Source organism: Camelus dromedarius, chromosome 2 (genome assembly GCF_036321535.1).
Source record: "Camelus dromedarius isolate mCamDro1 chromosome 2, mCamDro1.pat, whole genome shotgun sequence".
NCBI lineage: Eukaryota > Metazoa > Chordata > Mammalia > Artiodactyla > Camelidae > Camelus > Camelus dromedarius.
The window spans coordinates 107,737,205-107,758,330 of NC_087437.1; the positions used below are offsets into that span (position 1 = coordinate 107,737,205).

Below are 21,126 nucleotides of genomic sequence, written 5' to 3' on the forward strand. Positions count from 1 at the left end.
GGTAGTTGACAACATGAATGAAGAGTTGTCAATTAGGGGAGCTCACCTGAGCCTTGCTGTCCAGGGTTTTTATTAGTGGTCAGTCATGTAAACCTAGAGTCACCACATTAAGCTTCACACATCAGAGAAAAGGTAAGAATTCATCATAAATCACGTCTATAGCATAAACTATCTAGTTGAATTGGTTCAGCATTGTACAAGGCTTCAGGCATGCAAAAGCATCCTTATCATACAAAGCATCCCAAGAGCTCAGTCCTCAGCTTCCAAGAGCCTTCCTAGTGTCAATCCTGAATATAGGTCTTTATTTGAATGTGTAAGGATTGACCAACTGAAATCCAATCTAAGATATTACTATAGGATTTTGAAGAACATGTTTTAGTTTTCTCAGATGGTACTGATACCCAAGTGTTGATGGAAACATGAAGAAGCCTCTGATTGTTGCTCATAAATGCTGTGATAAACCTGGAAAGATTAGGAATTTATTTTATTTTAAATCTTTAGAAAATCACCAAGGGAAGTTGAGCATCAAATATATTTTCATTGTGAAATATTTTTCCATGTATTTTCAGAGGGCCTTTATCTCCTAGAATAAATATGACACAAGACATGGACATATCTACTGGGTGTATTTTCCAGTTATACTTTCAATATGAGGCAGTTTTTAGCTAAGAAAAATATCATCTGCTTTGACAATGCTCTTGAATATATGTTCATTAATCAGGAGTCATTAATTCAGTGCTCTTTTACTGGAAATGCCCAAGATCAAGAAAAAAATCATGAGACCAAGCAGTTACCTATTGGATCACATCTCACATAACAAACTGATGAGGAAGACAAGTGAAATCTGAACTTAAGGATACCAGGCACCAAATACTTGAATATCATCAGATCTCTCTCTACCTCTATCTCTTATTTCTACCTCTCACTGGCTATCAGCTGGATTTTTCCTCCCTAAGCTTTCTCCACTGAGCAGGTAATATGGGCAGCTAAGAAAAGGATTCTTATTGGCCCATACGCTTAACTTTGGACCAATCAATCTCATCAGAGGACACCATCTTTTAAAAGATGGCTCTATAATTAATTTATTTAACCCTGGCCACATTTGGGTAGGAAGTTGTACTGGGTTGAATGGTGGCCTCCCAGAATCTGTGAATGTTACCCTATTTGGGGAAATTGTCTTTCCATATGTAATTAAGGATCTTAAGATGAAGCCAACATCTTGAATTACATAGGTGGGCCCCAAATCCAATGGCAAGCGTCCTTATAGGAGACACACAGGTAAGACACACAGACAAAAGATCAGAAAGCAATGTGAAGACAGATGCAGTGACTGGACTGATGTGGTTGCAAGCCAAGGAACCACCAGAAGCTGGAAGAGGCAAAGGACAGATTTCCCCCTAGAGCCTCCAAAAGGAATGCAGTTTGGACAATCCTTTGCTTCAGACTTCCAGCCTCAAGAACTGTGAGAGAAAACATTTCTGTTATTTTAAGCCACTAAGCTTAACACAGGAGAGTTTTTTAAATTATTATTTTCAAATAACTTTAGATTTACAGAAGTGTCACATGGATCAGAGAGTTTCTACTTATTCTTCACCCATTTCTCTTATGTTAATATCTTACATGATCATGACACATTAATCGAAATTAAGAAATAAATGTTGGTACAACCCTATTAACTAAGCTACAGGCTTTATTCAGATTTCAGGTTTAGAGTGGGGCTGGTCTTTTTTTGTGTTTTAGGATCCACCTTAGGATCCCATGTTGTTTTTGGTCATCATGGCTCCTATTCTCTTCCAGTCTGTGATGGTTATGTCCACCACAGCTGGGATCAGAAAGAGAAAGGGATAAGGAAAAAGGAAGAAAGAATAGGTGGAGATGAAGTCTGTGTGGTATAGAGGTAGTAGTTCCAGGACACACTGAAGACCAAAGAAAACATGGTCATGGATGCTAGAGACCACTACTATGGGCTGAGTGTTTGTGTCCACTTCAAATGTATATGCTGAAACCCTGATCCTCAATGTGATGACATCTGAATATGGAGCCTTTAGGAGGTAATAAGTTTATGGGAGTAGAGCTCTAACGATGGGATTAGTGACCTTATAAGAAGAGACAGTACAAGCTTCCTCTCTCTGTCTCTTTCTCTGTCCTGTGCCATGTAAGGATGCAGTGAGAAGGCAGCCATCTATGAACTAGGAGGAAGGCCATCACTAAAAACCCAATCACACTGGAACTCTGATCTCAGGCATCCAGAACTATGAGAAATAATTATTTGTTATTTAAGCTACCCTTGATACAGTAATTTATTACAGTGGCTCAAATTGACTACGCCAGGCACCATCTGATTAGAAGGGCCCTAGCTATGTTCTAAGGAAGAGGTTTCTTGCTAGATAAGGCACCCTAGTAACAAGCTCTAGTAAACAAGTGTAAGCATTCATTCAAAGTGATTACATGGGGTGAGCTGGTGACTAGACCTGTTGGACTAGTTTTGATTCATAGAGCATGAATCTGGAGAGTTATCTTTCACATGACAAGCCCTGTTCATTTCTATAAGGATTGAGCAGTTGACTAAAATTTGCCCCTTATTTATTATCACTCGTCTGTAGTGTTTCCTAAGGTATTTGCTCAACCTGACCTGTTCCGCTCAGGCCTTGTTCAATATAGAGTCTCATCAGTGTCCAGGCCTCATCTCATTGCACCACTGGCTATTTCAGCCTCCCTGGACAGGGGCTGGACAGCGGTTTGGAAGCTGAAGCAACTCCAGTGCCCAGGGAGACTCTGGCCTGCCCAGTTCCTGTTAGGGAGACTACATAACACAATGCTAAGTGTTGGGGATTTCAGACCATTGGGATAAAATATGGTCACTGACAGTCAGGAGAAATGGAGGAGCCAACATATTATTTCTTCACATTTACTCACATCCTCCCTCTCCCTCAAAGAGTCATCTTGGGAAAATATTTCCCTTAGCTTTTCCATAGACTGAGTAACACTCAGCCAACAGCTGTGTATCTTGTGGTCAGTTCAGGAACACACCACCTTGAATGTGATATTTTTTTCCCCCTCAACTTTTGCGACCTGGAATTGCACCTCTTCCCACAGTGTTACCACATCAGCTTTGCTTCAGGCTCTATTTTCTAGGGGGGCTTTAACTCATCACCCTCCACCGCTATACAGACACAAATGTTCTGCCAAGTCACATGCTCATTTCACTGCCGTCAGCAGGAGCAGATGTTCAAGTCCAACTATGTTCATTCCTTCCTTTTGGCGATCTTGGAAGCAGTTAAGAATTTCTGCTCTTGAGCTCTTCTTCCAATTGGGGGCACACATCAAGATGCAGCTGTTGCACCAGGAGCTGCAATTCTGCAGGCCTGCCAACTGGCACATTCCATCATACAGTAAGAATTATCAGGATGTGGAATCCAAATACCAGCTACAGGCATAACTTCATATCCTGACAGTGGTGTGGGTGGCACAAATAAACATGTTTATTTTATTTTTCCTGATGAGCAGAGAATTGAAAATGGTACCTCTGTACAGTCCTTTGCCAAAGGTGGAGTTTGATTTTCTACAAAGACTTGGAGCTACACAATGGAGACTGAGAATTCTGCTGAATGAATTCTAAATATTTGAGAAAAAGTGTTAATAACATGGAGAAGAGTTGAATAGTGTCTCCCCAAATTCAAGTGCATCATCACTTCATGATATCTTATTTGGAAAAAAAAATTCAAATGCAATTAATTAAGGATTTTCAGATGAAATCATTCTGGATTTAGCTTGAGCCCTAAATCCAGAGAAGAGTGTCCTTATAAGATGAGGAAAGGACACAGAAACAAAGGGAGTCATAATGAAGACTGTGTGAAGGTAAAGGCAGAGACTAAAATTATGGTACCACAAGCCAAAGAATGTCAGGACCTACTAGAATCTGGAAAAGGCAAAGAACGATTCTCCCTTTGAGATTTGGAAGGGCTGTGATCCTGCCAACACCTTGATTTCAGACTTCTAGCCTCCAAAACTGTGAGGGAATAAATTTCTGGGTTTTTTTAAGCCACTAATATTATGGTATATTTTTATGGCAGATCTAAGAAACTAAAACAGAACACAGTGGGAAAACCCAAAACAGCAACAGAAAATGTTGATTGTCTAAGAGAACTAAGGAGCAGGAGTGGAGGTAAGGAATGAACAAAAATAGCAAGAAGCTTGATGCTAAGTCATGTCTTTGCCTCACTCCACAGCCTTTACCTACTTACTAGCAGCTAAAAGCAGTCTTTCCATCTGGGTGTCTGGGTCACATGTTTAAAGAGGAGAGCATTTCTTGATGTTAAATATATCGAATTGTGTAACATAGGGTGAGTGATATAGTCTTCCGTGGACATAGGCACCAGTCTTGAAACTAATGCTTTAAATTACGATCTTTCTATCAACTGATTGGAATCTATGTCAATGTATTGCTACTCAATTGGTTGAAATAAATATATTAAGATCCTAGAGGTATTATAAGATTTTTTTGATGGCTGCTTTTGATTACTTGACATCATTGAGTAATGAACAGCTTTAAATTTCTCTCTTAAGTGATGAGTGAAAAAGATTTACTGTAATTTAAGGATTGACATATAACATTGCTAATTGTAGGTCTATTAGTAAATCAAATTTTATATATAATTTTAAGGATCATAGGTACAGGAATTAAAGTTTGAAACCAGTATATAAGACTAAGGCCAATAAATTTTAAGCAATGGTCTAGCTTTAAAATTCTGCCATCTTTAGTGTGAGAAAAAGTATAAATACAGAACAAATTTATAAATTGAAAGTTTTGCAGTCTATTACTGATTTACTCTGTAGTCTAACACCTTATACAGTTTAGGTTTTCCCAGCTGTGGACAATCATTTTGTTTCCTCCTAAAGTTTTTGGAGTTTTTTTGGATGTTACAGTAGATACAATGAACCTAAAAATGGACTTATTGGTATCATTGAATGACCTCAGTTTCTTTTATCTGGATCTTCTAACTTTCCCAAGAGCCTCCCATGAAGAAGGCTCTGCATAGCTAGAATATTTCTCCAGTGAGTCAAGTTGTCTCCTGGATAAAAACACCAACAAAGCAAAACAAGCTTACACAAGTGGCAAACTTCACATTGCTGAAGAATGAATGACAGAACCTCAAAGTGTGAATAATGTTTCATTCACAGCTGTTGTGTTCTTTTTGTCTGGTTGGCAAAACATATTAGTTTAGCCTTTACCCACCTATTCTAGCTTGAGCAAAATGCTTTAACGTCTGATGCCTTCAATATATGACTTCAAAATTGCATATTTTTCAATAGATCTTACCCTCCATCCTGCAGTTGTAAAGAAGATGAGGTAGGCAACTGATTAAAATTTACAGATCTTTAATCCAAAATTTCCTTAAAGCCTTCAACGTTTTTGTTAACAAAAGGCTATGTGTAGTCTTTGTAACTATTGTTATACATTATCCAATACTGCCTAAGAACCATTTCTTGACAATGGGTTATTATGGAATTACTAACTTTGAGAATTACGTGTTCTATTATTCTTGTATAGAAGTAAACTCATTTGCAAATAAACATCCCCACATAATCAAAGGGGCTATTCAAGCCCATTCCAAACTCAGTGAAATGCTGATTTATGTTGCAGGAGCCTGCTGATCAAATATGTTGACTTCATAGGTTTTCCTGGCTTGAATGGCCAAGTCCAACCTTTGTAAAATAGAGTTACGTTGCTTGGGTGAAGTTTTCTGACCACAAGATGTAATTGTGATTGTTTTGAATCTTATTGTTTTTCTGTAACTAGGTAACACATACAGGAAAAAGAACTGGTTTCTCCCTATGGTTCATTAAAAAAAAATTTTAAAGTGTGTATGTGTGTGTGTGTGTTTTACAAAGACTGAGTAGAAATGTGTAGTGTTCTAACTCCTGACATACACAAGTTACAGTAGGCACAGAACCACCAACCAACAAAACAATTGTTTAATATTGTGACTATTTCTTTTTTTCTCTTGGAGGATTATTTTTATCCAAACCATTCCTATCACATTTTCTTTCCACCTCCCTCTGAAAATCATGGGTTGTCTTCACTCATGGATCATCATTTCAAAATAGGGAGGATTCTTCAGGAATGACTTTTAATGTGGTTTTGCCCCCAATGAGTACTCTGTTGAATCACTAACATAAGCTAGGCACTTAAATTTTTATGTCTCATCATTTCCACACTGAGAGCATCAATGAGAAATTACTTATTGTCAAAAGGAATGTGATTTTGACTAAACCATACATTAATTTGATGAAAAGAGAATAGAATCAATATAAAAGTGACATTTCAATACAAGAAAGCTTAGAAGTAGAATATTTTAAAAATCATTCTTTAAGTAAGATTTTAGCCAGAATTCACATATGGATATTTTTAAGACAAAGTTAAGATTAAATAACTAGCAATTTTAAATCTATTTCTCAAATCAGAGTTCTCAATTTTTTTCTCTAAAAATTATTGTCAAACTTATACAACTTCATTTTACATCTAATAGGTGAACCTAAAATTGAAACCTTTTTATAGTAATTGGAAAGGTAAATATAGAAACAGACATTGGCACTAATTATCTTAATGAAATAGCATTTACCTGAATCTTATTGCACTGAACATTTTGAAAGTTACAGTATACATTTAAATTGTACTGAATATAAAATCCATCTAGTCACAGATAGAATCCTCAGTTCTCAGCTACAGACAGCTAATGTCGTAGGAGAGACACAGGACAGTTAAATTAAGTATAATGTGTTGAGGAAGGATTGGGTTAGAGAAGAAATGAAAAGCTTTACTGCACAAATGGGAACAGAAAAGTAAATACAAGTAGACCTCATTTTATTGTGCATCATTTTATTGCATTTGGCAGGTACTGAATTTTTTACAAATTGAAAGTTTGGCCAACACTGCATCCACCAAATTCATCTATTCCATTTTTCCAACAGCATTTGCTCACTTCGTGTCTCTGTGTCACATTTGGATATATTTTACAGTATTTCTAGCTTTTAAAAAATTATTATTTTATTTGTTATGGTGATCACTGATCTTCAATGTTCCCATTGTAATTGTTTTAGGGAGCCATGGTCACACACATATGAGACAGGTGAACTTATCAATACATGGTGTGTGTGTTTCAACTGCTCACCGACCAGTTGTACTCTGTCTCTGTCCCTGTCCTCAAGCCTCCCTACTCCCTGAGATACAACAATATTGAAATTAGGCCAATTAGGCCAATTAATAACCCTACAATATCCTCTGAGTGTTCAAGTGGAAAAAGAGTCACATGTCTCTCACTTTAAATCAAAAGTTAGAAACGGTCAAGCTTAGTGAGGGAGGCATGTTGAAAGCTAAGACAAGTCAAGAGCTAGGTCTCTTGTGCCAAACAGTTAGCCAAGTTGTGAATGCAAAAGAAAAGTTCTTGAAGGAAATTAAAATGCTACTCCAGTGAACACATAAATGATAAGAAAGCAAAACAGTCTTACTGATGATATGGAGAAAGTTTCAGTGGTCTGGATAGAAGATCAAGCCGACACAATATTGTAAACCGACTATACCTTAATTAAAAAAAAAAGGAAAAAACAAACAAACAAACAAACAAACAAACAAAGAAACATTAAGCCAGCCACAACATTCCCTTAAACCAAAGTCTAACCCAGGGCAAGGACTTAACTCTCCTCAACTCTGTGAAGGCTGACAGAGGTGAGGAAGCAGCAAAAGAAAATTCTGAAGCTAGCAGAAGTTAGTTCATGAGGTTTAAGAAAAGAAGTCGCCTTCAAAACATCAAGGTGCAAAGTGAAGCAGCAAGTGCTGACGTAGAAGATCTAGCTAAGATCATTAGTGAAGGTGGCTACACTCAACAGCAGACTTTCAATGTAGATGCAACAGCCTTCTCTTGGAAGAAGATGCCATCTAGCACTCTCACAGCTGAAAAGGAGAAGCAAATTCTTGACTTCAGAGCCTCAAAGGACAGGCTGACTCTCTTGTTAGGCCCTAATGCAGCGGGTGATGTTGTTGAAGCCAATGCTAATTTACCAACCCCCCAAAACCTAGGGCCCTTAAGAATTATGCTAAATCTACTCTGTCTGTGTTATGTAAATGGAACAACAAAGCCTGGATGACAGCACATCTCTTTACAACATGGTTTACTAAGTATTTTAAGTCCACAGTTGAGAACTACTGCTCAGAAAAAAGATTAATTTTGAAATATTATTGCTCATTGACAATGCACCTCATTACCCAAGAGCTCTGGTGGAGATGTGCAAGGAGATAAATGTTGTTAGCATGCCTGTTAACAATATTCTTTCTGCAGGACACAGATCAAGGAGTAATTTTGACTTTCAAGTCTCATTATTTAGGAAATATGTTTTGTAAGACTAAAGCTATGATAGAGTGATTCCTCTGTCGCATCTGGGCAAAGTAAATTGAAAACCTTCTGGAAAGAATTCACCATTCTGGATGCCATTGAGAACATTTGTGATTCATGGGAAAAGGTCAAAATGTCAATATTAATGGAAGTTTGGGAAAAGTTGATTACAACCCTTATGGATGGATTTGTGGGGTTTAAGACTTTAGTGAAGGAAGTAACCCCAGATGTGGTGAAAATAGCAATATGATTAGAATTAGAAGTGGACTTGAAGATGTGATGGAATTGCTGCAGTTTTATGATAAAGCTTTAAAGGATAAAGAGTTGCTCCTTATGAATGAGCAAAGAAAGTGGTTTCTTGAGATGGAAACCATTCCTAGTGAAGATGCTGTGAAGACTGTTGAAATGACAACAAAAGATTTAGGATGTTACATAGATGTGGCTGGTAAAGCTGAAGCAGAATTTGAGAGAATTGACTCCAATTTTAAAATAAGTTCTACTGTGGGTAACATGCTTTCAAACAGCATTGCACACCACAGAGAAATCATTCATGAAAGGAAGAGTCAATCAATGTGGTAAACTTTATCATTGTCTTATTTTAAGAAATTGCCACATCTACCCCAACCTTCATCAGCCACAACCCTATCAGTCAGCTGCCGTCAACACTGAGGCAAGATCCTCCACCCACAAAAAGATTATGACTTGTTAAAGGATAGGATGATGGTTACCATTTTTTTAGAAATGAAGAATTTTAAAATTAAGGTATGTACATTGTTTTTTTAAGACATAATGCTATTGCACACTTAGTAAACAATAGTATTATGTGAACATTACTTTAACATGCACTGGCACACCTAAAAGTTTGTGTCAATCACTTCATTGCAATATTCACTTCATTGTCTAGAACCAAACTAGAAATATCTTTGAGACATGCTTGTAGAAGGTGGCTAAGTGGAGAAAAGAAGAAAGGGATATTGAAACAACAGAATAAAATATGCAAAGTCCTGGAATCATAAAACAATATAAACCATCCTGCAAAGGCAATAAGGAGATGAAGATGGAGGTGGAGGGGGTGGAGAGAGAGACGGAGAGAGAGGGAGATTCCAACATGGACACAAAATCCCTTCCTAAGAGCCACAACCTCAATTGGCCATAGTTTTAGCAGATAAGCCCAACGACTTATGAGGACAAACTTGAGCATTGTTTCGGGTTGGGGAGGTTGTGATCAGGAGTGACATGTTTTGCTCTGCTCCATCATTTTCTGTTTTGAGAGCCAGTCTGTCCACAGATAGCAGAGGAATTGTTGCTCAAGGCCATGGAATAAACTCTGTAGTCTAAGTGGTTGAGACCTTTAATCTAAAAGAAAGTGCCTGAATCCAGCTGGTAAGTCTGTTTGATTCTGGATGCCTTCAAGAAATCTGATTATAAAGAAAAGAAATGGGGGTGGGAGAGACTGTAATGAAAAATAGAGGTGAGGTTACTAAAAAAGGTTATTTATTAGATTTGTATTGTTCAGTTGGAAGAGTCTTAAGCATGTTTATTGTTTGAAATAAGTCATGAGGAAGAAAAAGACTGAAAAATCAAAGATAAGAGTTGGGTGAAGAGCAAAATTACATGAGGAAAAAGGTGAATGATTTCAGGTGAACATATGACAGAGTTCTCCTAAGTGGAAGAGCTACTGCTGTAACCATCAAAGTGGCAGAGATGGAAGTGGAGGGAAGCGGTGGCTTATGACATCTGTTTTCACCTTGGCATATAAAGCAGAGTTTTTTCCTAAGACTTGAAAGTCATGAAATAGAGCTGAGACATGAAGTAAAACTTTGACATAGTGTCCAAAAGTTGTGTCTTAGAACGATGAATTTCTCTATTGCTATCAAATGTTTGTAAGGCAAACTTTTATTTTTTCCCTTTGGATAGCTATATTTTCTTAAAACAATTATGTGCTACTTAATTTCATTAAATAAACATTCTTCTTTCCTCATAGAATTCTATTTCTATATACTCTACATATTTTTTTCCTCCAGATTTAATTTAGATCTTTAATTACTTCATCAAAATGACCTTTGGGGTGCTTAAATTATTGAGAAGATTTTTAAACATCCAGTTCATAAGTTACATCCACTTCAGTGTAAATGTATAGGTGTTTCTAGAAACATCTTAAGCCCCTCCACAAATATTTTTAATGAACTAAAACAAAATATTTCTGACATGAATCACACAGCATTTGTCTGATATTAAAATTTTACAACATCCATTAGGGAAATACGACCTGTTCTCTACCTGAATATGCTATTCTGAATTTACAGAGGAAATTTCACGTGTGAAAGTTTCATCTCCTGATTCACACTGCCGGACTTGTAAGTGGTATTTTACTTAGCAGTGTTGGTTATGAGTCATTTATGCCAAAGAGCTCTTAGTTATAAGGCGTTTTGTACATTCCTGTTTCATGTAAGAAGGAGAGGTGGAGTTAGAATGCACTCACTGAGTGTGCTTCTCCTTTTTAAAGTATATAATTGTGAGTCACTTGTCAGTGAAACTGTCAGTGACACATCTTTAATGACATGTCTTCAGAGCAAGGCAGCTGGGAAACTTTCAGAAAGTAACGTTTTCAGTGAAGTCAATTTTAGGGGATTCTTTTTCACTCCAATACTCATTTTTTATAGTCACTTTATCTTTCAAACTATAACTTCGATGCTATGCACATGTACATATCTAAATATGTATAGATTGTAGAAGTTAGAACATACATTCAAACTATATAAATACACTTAAGTCTGAGGTTCTTAAATCTTCAAAACCAAATTGTTTTTAAACATTATATACGAGATTGTATCTGTTTATAAGTGTCTATATATATGTAAATATTTAAGGTAAAATAATTTAAGTTTTTAAAGAACATGTTCTAGAAATATTAATTGTAATATCAAAGGATCAAATACCATTGCATTATGACATAAAATATTAAAAGTAAATATAACATATCTGCAGCTGCGTTAGATAAGTCTAAATTAAAGACTTTAGTAACTGTTTCTGTAGATTCAGACAAAGAATAAGTGTATTTTTGAATCTTGAATATAAGTGTCCCACTTTGAATATGTTTTCATTGATTTTTATAAAGGATGTTTTGGTAGATGTGTTCTCTGAACCACTTGGCATCAATTCTCTCTTCAGGTAGTAGTAACACTTGTATTTACCTCTCAGGGCTCACGATTTCTTAGAACCATTGCTACCCAGGTTTTGGAGTGTACTAATTATTTAAGCCTGAACAGTCAGAGGAATGCATCTCCCTTACCTAAACGAGGCAGACCAGAGCCAGAGAGAGGGGATCTCGAATGTACCAAATACAGAGAAACACTGAAGCCTACACTTGTGGTAGTTATCCTCAAGTGAATACTTCTGCTAAACTAAATTTCATTTTTATTGCTAACTTTCTCTTCTTTATTTTGTGAATTCATATTATTTGGCCTAATTTTAACTGAGATATCCACATATTCTTATCAAGGTATCTTATTTCTTGAGCTTCATCTTTCTAGATGGAAGGGTTTTCAGCTTGACTAACATTTCTGGCTTCTCTCTAAAAATTGTCATTCACTTCTCTCTACGGGAAAAAAAAAATGACTTAACTAATTGGTATATTTGGAGGAAGAAACCGAACAAACCTCTACAAACCCCTTTCCTTGTCCTCTTTTCATACCCAGTCTATCTATGGACACACATCTGCATTTGCTCTCTTGTCTTGCATTAACCTTAGTGAGGAGAGCCCCGTCCCTGTGACAGAGATGTACAGTCGCCTTAGCCTTGCCCGTGATTGGAGCAGACACTTTATAATATAGTGGAAAGCTTAAACGTTTAGTCAGGTGTTTAAATCACGTCTCCAATCCAGCTTCTATCAATAATAGACTTTTATTTCAATCTGCATGATCTGATAACTGTCACTTCATGGGCCCTGGTTTGGGAAGGAGAAGAAAGAGATAGTATTAAGTTACCGACATTGAATCCTGCACAGTTGTGATCACTCCAGCTAGTTAATACCCTATAGATTAGATATGTTCCATTGTAGTGTATGCATAATGGGCCTTCCCCTGTTCTGTGACCTTTTCCTCCCATTAAGAAGCTTCGTACTTTATAGGATTTTTACTATTATTATCACCTTGAGGAATTCTTCTACTGTTTCTTTAATACTGGGTTGGACACTGCCCCTGCTTAGAGGCACAGTACTAAATTTGAGAATTTGTCCCACAATACTTCTATTTACTCTTCTCTTGTCTGTGTCTGCTACCAGTTCTGAAGCTTCTTATCGGCAAAAAATTTCTTCCTGAACATTGTAATACCCACAAGCAAGTATGTAAACAGGCATAGAACAATTACGTGAGAAATGCATTTAAAAAAAGAGGGATTGAAACAGTATGTTGATAGATAGTTGAATATACCTGTGGTCTATAAAGCACTCTTTCATACATTATCATTTTGTATCTTTATAATAGTTCAATTCAAAGAGTAAAATGTATGACATTCTCTTTTTAAAAATAAGGATATGACATCTGTCTAATGTTTTAAATGTATGATTCTATAATGTAATACGATAACAGTGTGTCCTATAAATGAATTTCATTTAGCCTTTGGGACATAGAAAAATACTTTTAAAGTCAGTGGTAAAACAAAAATGTATGTGTTGATGATTCTATAAGTCTGTAATTAGGGCAAGGCTCAGCTGAGACATCGCATGTCTGCTTTGTGTGGTGTCAACGGGGATCACTCATGCACTTGTGGTTACGGGTCAGCCCAGTTGGGTGCTGGTTGGTCCAGAATGGCCTCACTCACACGTCTAGAAGTTGCCTCAGGCTGTCAGCAGGGCCACTACCAGTTCTCTTTCTAGGCTAGCTTGGACTGGTGACTAGTTTTTAACAGTGTGAGAATGCTAATTGCAAAGTTTCTTGAAGCTTGTCATTGAAATCCTACAACAGCGCTTCTACCATGTACTATTAGTCGAAAGGTCTAACCAAATTTGAGAGTGAAGAAACAGACCTTTTGATGGAAGGATCAGCAAAGTCATATTATAAAGGAGCCTGCATACAGAGATTAAAAAAAAAAATTACTGTGGCCACCTTTTGCAATCTACCATAAAATACTCATTGAAGACTAAAAGGATAAAAGAGACTAATATTTACTGAGTGGATGTGGATGCCATATTTCAGGTATTTTACATGTCTTACTTCATTTATTAATCATCATGGAAACTCTATGTGGCATTAGTATGCCTACTTTATAGTTAAGAATACTGAAAAGGTAGAATCTTAATTAACACATCCCAGTGTCCGTAGCTAATAACTTGCACAGCCAGCCTTCAGAAATTCAAATCTGCATTATTTCAGAGACTTCTGTCATGCCACAGGAAATAAAGTACAAGTAAAATTAATAAACAATGTAGTAGAGCTAAAAATATTAGGATGTGAATAGTTTACTTATAAAAATACTTTTACTAATTATCTATGTCACGAATCACCACAAAACTTAATTCTAAAAAACTATTTATTTAGCTAACAACAAATTTGTGTATCTGCAGTTTGGGTTAGGCTTAGCTGGACTTAATCATATCTGCAGATAACTGACATTAGCTAAGTAAGATTGTCTCTCGTGATTGGCTAGCTATTGGCTGAAGTCTGAAAAATGACAGAAAAAAAGAAATCCAAATAGCCAACAGGTACCTGAAAAGATGTACAACATTGCTAATCATCAGGAAAATTAAAATCAATGCAGTGAGATATCACCTCATACCTGTTAGAATAACCATCATCAGAAAGTGATAAATGTTGATGAGGATATGGGAAAAATGGAATCCTTTTGAAATGTTTGTGGGAATAACAATTAATACAGCCACTAAGGAAAAAAGTATAGAGGCTCCTCAAACAATTAAAAATAGAACTACCATATGATCCAGCAGTCCCACATCTGGGTATGTATCCAAAGGAGATAAAAACAAGATCTCAGGGAGATACCTGTTCACTGCAGCATTATTTATGATAGTCAAGATATGGAAACAATCTAAATGTTCATCAACAGAAGAATCTATCTATCTATCTATCTATCTAAATATATATAGATATAAACAAACACAATAGAATATTATTCAACCTTGAGAAAGAAGGAAATCCTGACATTTGTGACATGGATGGACCTCAAAGGCATTAGGCTAAGTGAAATAGATGAAGACAAATGCATGATATCAATTACATACAGAATCTAAAAAAGTCAAAGAGCAGCATGGTTACCAGGGCTGGGTGGAGGGGCAGTGAAATGGGGAGATGTTAGTTAAATGGTACGAACTTCCAGTTATAACACAAGTGAAGTCTAGAAATCTAATGTGTAGCATGGCACTTATAGTGAACAGTAGTGTGTTATATACTTGATAGTTACTAAGATAGTAAATCTTGCATGTTCTCATCACAAAAATGAAATAGTAATTATGTGACCCAATAGAGGTACTGACTAAAGTTATAGTGGTAATTATTTTGCAATATATAATTGTATCAAGTCAATAGGCTGTACACCATAAATGTATACAATGTTATATGTCAGTTAGATCCTAATTAAGCTGGGAAAAATATTTATTTCTCATAGAGAGGGGTGCCTATAATTAAAATACAGACACTTATGATTACCAGAGGAAAAGGGGGTGGGAAGGGATAAATTTGGGAGTCTGAGATTTGCAAATGTTAATCACTATATATAAAAATAGATACAAAACAAATTTCTTCCTGTATAGCACAGGGAAGTATATTCAATATCTTGTAATAACCTTTAAAGTAAAAGAATATGAAAATGAATATATGTATATATATGCATGACTGGGACATTATGCTGTACACCAGAAATTAACACATTGTAACTGACTAGACTTCAATAATAATTAAAAAAAAAAGACACTTGGAAATGTGAAGAGACCAACTAGGATGCTTCAATAATCAACAGCCAAACTGGCAATTCTCTCTACAGATTTTAGTAACTTCAGCTGTTTTGAGGGTCAGCTATGAATCGGATGGAAGTCTAAAACTCTAATAACCAACTCCAACTTCTAACTCAAAGATCTCATGCCATTCTTACTTGCATGCATGTGTTTTCTAGATGCAAATTTCTTGAATGGCTCATTTTCAGTGTACTAATGGGAGCAGAATGGCATTAGTTATTGACTTTGGTGAAATCTCAGGCATTAGGAACTCTGGAGATGGGCCACTGCTCTCTTAAAACTCTTATTATATTCCTAATGCTCTTAACCAAACAGCCAATAGTATCTGAGCTGAAGCTCTTCCAGATCCTCTGTTGGCTATTTCCACTGGAGATCATGCCATCCTAGAGATATCTGGGTACAGTGGTACCTAGTATCTGTCAAGTCACAAGATGAGCAGCAATTATTCAGTATTAGTAACTGGGCTTCTGAGGACCAGAGTGAGGCCACGCCCATAAAGCAGGTCATAAAGCAGGGCCATAAAGTTAAAGAACATGGCAGGGGTTGGGTCTCTCCAGTCTCAGATGCAAACAATCACTTTTGAGTCTGAGAGAAGAGGAGACACAAAGAGAAGTGAAACTCTGGCTATGACAGCAAAGCTGATTCCAAAAATCAGAGGGTGGTGGCTGAATCCTGCTGAGGCGGCTTCCATTAAAGCTAAGACAGTCTCTTCAGTAGAACTATTTTAAGTAATGAGTTGTATTTAAATACACTCATGAGAATTAAACCTCTAGGAGTTACTAATGCTTAACATTTTTTCCCCAAGTTTAAGAAGAGGCTGATGAAGCATGATTCCAACACTAAAGGAGAATAATCCCAATTCATAACAGCATGATTCAGCTGAAAACTGGTCATGGCGCATGGACACAGCTCGTCCTCCACCTCACGCAAAAAACTCTCAAATGTCATGACCCCTCTAAAATACAGTGTTTTTACATATTTGAAAGAATGACTTGTATGTCTTTAAAAGCAATGCTTCTCAGTGTGTCTACTTTTAGAAAATCTGAAATCACCCTTCAAGTATCAACAAGATTAGGATTTAGAAGTGAGATGAAAGAATTAGCCTTAGCTAGGATAGTCTGCAATTCTTAATATGGCTAAAAAGAAAACTTGTCACAAGCAATACAAGATATGATATCACTTAAATGTGGACTCTAAAAAAAAGACAAACGAACGTATTTGCAAAGCAGAAACAGACTCCCAGACATAGAGAACTAACTTGTGGTTACCAGGGGAAGAGCGGGGTGGGAGGGGATAAACTGGGAGTTAGAGATTTGCAGATACTGACTGATACATATAGAATGGATAAACAACAAGTTCATGCTGTATAGCACAGGGAAGGATGTTCGCTATCTGGGTGTAACTTATGGTAAAAAAGGATATGAAAACGAATGTATGTATGTTCATGTATGACTGAAGCAGTGTGCTGCACACTAGAAACTGACACAGCATTGTAAACTGCCTATACTTCAATAAAAAAATACAAAAAAGAAATACAAAATAAATGTCTTCATATATATCTATATATCTTTAAAAGTACTCTAAACATTAGCAAGCAATCAAAGGGGAAAGCAATTTATGATAAAAAAATCATCAGATTACCAGAAAGTTTTACTTTACTTTAAAGTTTAAATAATTCATGACAGCATATTATCAAAATGTTCCTTTTATTAAGATCAAAACGTTGCTCAATATACTTTCACTTGAACTTGGATAAATAGAAATGTAACTTCTAAATATGTTTCACGAGTAAATTAAAATGTCGTTTTCTGTTTTGGTACATGCATATATTTTTGCATTCAGATTTACTGCAGGGAGACATATAAACCAGAGCATAAGTGATCCACAATAAATCACATGCAAAACATGCTATATTGAAGCTTCTATGAGTTCATTTGCTTTGAAGTTGGCTGTAGAACTTTGTGGTTTGGTTCCCATTCAGTAAATATTCCCAGTGTTTACAGAATGCCAAGCAAAATAAAATATGCTGTGGAAGTTTGCTAGAAGAATTGAAAATTTAGGTTAAATCCTTTAGTCTAAATGGAAAATTTTTTAAAAATTCTTGAAAAAAATTTTATGTTTAAGATATATGAAATATAAATAATCAGATACACAAAAGAATCCAATAGAAAGCTTTTTTTTTTAAATGTAAGGGTATTTATAAAAATAAAAACTATTCAAAAAACATTTTTTTTTCATATCCAGAATAATGCTTAATTATCTGTGAAATTTGTAATTCACAAAAATGTATATGTTGCCTTTTATAATTGTAATTATAATGGATTCTACAATACATGCTATGTCACCACTGTTTTCTTCATGTTTACTTTTATTTTCTTTTGGAAAACACTTCACAATCATAATGGCTTTTTGGAATTTTCAGAGGAACTAACGTGTCTTCAGTATTCGGAAATTCTCAAAAATAAAAATACCAATATTAAGAAATCTTCGCTGACAAACGGTAGATTCCTGGATATGCAATGGTCCACAGAACGTGAAAGCCTGCCATCACGTTGCATGCCACATCCTGTCGGAGTGGAGCCACGTGAAGAATTAATTCAGAAGAGGTTGAAAAACTTCCCAGATGCCAGAACATTAACTCCTGAAATTTAAACCAAGTCCTAGGAGTTTCTGGACTGCTCTTTGGTCACCATTATACTGAAGCAACATCCAGTGTTTAGTGATGAAGACCACATTAATTTCCAGTAATCGACAAGGAGAAAGGAGTTTAGATGCAATGTTTAGTAAGAACTTCTTTTTTCAAAAATACATTTTCAAATTTTATAATTTCAAAAGAGCACTTTGTGAAAAGGTTTCCTCCTACCATGTCACAATTTCCTTTTTTAAGGGCAGTGTTTCTAACTTCTCATTTGCTCTTTCAGAGTAGATCTATGGATATATAAGTAAATTTAAATATACTATTAGTTTCTCCAGTTTTTTCACAAATTGCATTGCAACACATATAGTTTTTGGCACTTTTTTTAGTTCTATAATGAATATATCTTTGACAGAGAAAGATATTTTTGTTCCTTTTTTTAACCTATAAATAAATCTTATTTAATCTTGTTTAAAAGATCTTATTTAACTTTTTAAATAAATACATATATCATATTTATCTAGTCAGATAACATTCCATGTGTAAAATTCATTAATTTAAATAGTTTCTTTTGATAAATACTTACTGTCTAAATCTTTGCTATACTGAAAGAAAAAAGCCCTACAATGAATAACCACTATATTGCACATGCACGTGTATATGTTTGTAAGATAATTTCTAAAAATGGTTCTGCTCTTCCACAGGCCATGTGCTTCTTCCCGTCCAGCTGTTATGACCAAATTGCTCTCTGCATAGGTTGTGCCAAAGGGCGCTACTGTCATCCCGTTATGTAAGTGCCTGTTTCCCAAACTCTCAGCACCTGAGTGTGTTATCAATCTTTTAGATCTTGGCCAAGCAACAAAGGGAAAACCAGATAGTCTTGATTGTCTTAGCATCTATATACCTCAGTGTGGTTAATGCTACGCCTATTTAAAGTGACTTGGCACCTGAGATGAGCCTTGAGGAAGACAAAAGAAAAAAGAAGGAAGGAAGGAATTAAGGAAGAAAAGGAGAAACAAAGGAAAGGAAAGAGAAGGGATGGGAAGGGAAGGGAAAAGGGAAGGAAAAAGGTAAAGAAAAGGAGAGGAAAGAGAGAGGAGAGGAGGAAGAAGGAAAGGAAAGGAAAGGAAAGGATAAGAAGAAGGTAGACAGTGATGGAGAGAGAAAGAAATGAAAGAAGCAGAAAGAAGAGAGGGAGGCGGAGGGAGGGAGGAAAGCCCTGTAGTGGGTGCGAAAGAATGAGGAAGGTTTAGCTGAAGCTGTGATTACACAAGTGCAAGGGACAGTGAGTGTTTAGTGGATTGGTGACTTACAGTAGACTTTAAATTGAAAGCATTAGATAATAGCCCTAGAATTTTTTCTCAGCAGAGACATTCCATGATAAGATTAGGATTTAAGAACAATTGGTTAGACAAAGTGAAAAAGGGAGTAAAATGGGCCAGAGAGAGGGGATCAGGCCCTAGCTGTAATCATTGAGTCTTAAGGTGATTACATGTGATGAGAGCCGAAAAAACAAACAGCAGATAAAGGAACTTGATGGTTGTATATAGATGAAGGAATGAGTGATGACTTCAAGATTTTTAGTCATATTATATTTTAAAAATTTTGTTTTGTTTTTTTGGGGGGTAATAAGGTTTATTCATTTATTTATTTAATGGAGCTACTGGGGATTGAACCCAGGACCTCATGCATATTAAGCACACACTCTACCACTGAGCTACACCCTCCACCAAAGTCATATCATTTTTACTCTGATAGAAAAGAGTGTTTCTGTTTTTTATGAAAGCAAGGGGAACACGTGATATAATTAGCCAAAGGATAATTGACAGAAGAAACTCTTAAACATAATAATTTACCTAAAATATTAAATATACGCAGCCAAAGGACTGACTGGATATATCAGTGGTAAAGTCAGGGAGGCCCTTAGGGGTCTTTAGCCCACTTCGACCCTGATTATCTCCACCCATAACTTCCTCCCACAACTACTCAAACTAAACCTACATCCTATGTGGAGCAGTGAAGTCACTATACACCTATAGCTTCAAGTTAACCAGCCTAACTCTTCCAGTAACCAAATCACTGACCTTGAGGCTCTGATACAGAAATTCTTGTGACATCATTGACCTGTCTCTCTTTGTAGGTAAGATTTGCCTCATCTTACCTAACCTTCATTTATAAAATGTACAATTTATATATAAGGTCTATGAGAACAAGAGTGTTTTCTTCCTCTTTTTTGTATGGCATTTTTCTCAGAACCTAAAATAATGCTGAGCACATCAAAGATACACATTAAATCTAAATATTTAAACATTTAAATATCGGTTAAATGAATCTCTATATGTTGGACACCTAATGGAACACAGGATTGAGAGTAGGAGTCTGGTGCAGACTAAAGAACTCTATTTGTCATTGGAAAATAATTTTCACTCTATTTCTCTTAATGCTACTGAAGAAGCCAAGTAATCTCATCGGTGAACCTGTTGGCCCTGCAGATTGAGAGACTGAGTCCTCCGATGACTTTTGTCTTGTTTGTTTTGTGTTTTGTTTTGTTGTATGTGCGTTTTTTTGCAATGTAAGTTTTCAGTATCATTATTTTTGTGTGTTGAATGCCAGCAATCCAGTGGGTTGAGTCAATTTTAAAGCATTTAACTTTGTTTTTCTCTCATGGCTTCTGAGCCCACCCAAGTACGCTGCAATCCAGCAAGGTAGGAAACCCTGCATTTTGTGTGCCAGAGTATTTGGAATTAGTTTAGGGGTACCTGAGTCCAAGTTGACCATTCTTTAAACTCCCAGGCTTAATTGTTTAAGTCTATTGCATACCAAACTCTTAGCTATAAAGATTCATAGCCTGTACACTGGCCTGGCTGTCATTTGAACTTGGAGTTAATACTTTTTCATTTGGGATTAATGAGAAAGCAAAACTATTTGTCAGAAAACTGCCAAGCATGCTAAATTTAAATTTACAACTTCTACTGCAGAAAATGTTCATTTTCTCAGGGCTTTTGGAACCCTGAATTTTCACCCATTCGTATTACACACATTTCCTCCGCAGTTATCCTTCTTGCCTTCCTTCTTTTGGCAAGACTCACCTTGTTGTGAATTTCCTCCACGTGGGCAGAAAGGTTAAAGCAATAAGA

The 21,126-nt window shown here is 36.2% G+C and overlaps 1 non-coding gene and 1 pseudogene across 1 annotated transcript; one reads left to right on the top strand and one right to left on the bottom strand.

The window, feature by feature from the left end:
- The first annotated feature begins 7,310 nt into the window (after positions 1-7,310).
- LOC116151921 (tigger transposable element-derived protein 1-like) lies at positions 7,311-9,106 on the top strand (annotated as a pseudogene).
- A 10,538-nt stretch (positions 9,107-19,644) lies between these two features.
- TRNAI-AAU (transfer RNA isoleucine (anticodon AAU)) lies at positions 19,645-19,713 on the bottom strand. Its single transcript has one exon. It is a non-coding gene; the product is annotated as a tRNA-Ile (tRNA).
- Between the last annotated feature and the right edge of the window lie 1,413 nt (positions 19,714-21,126).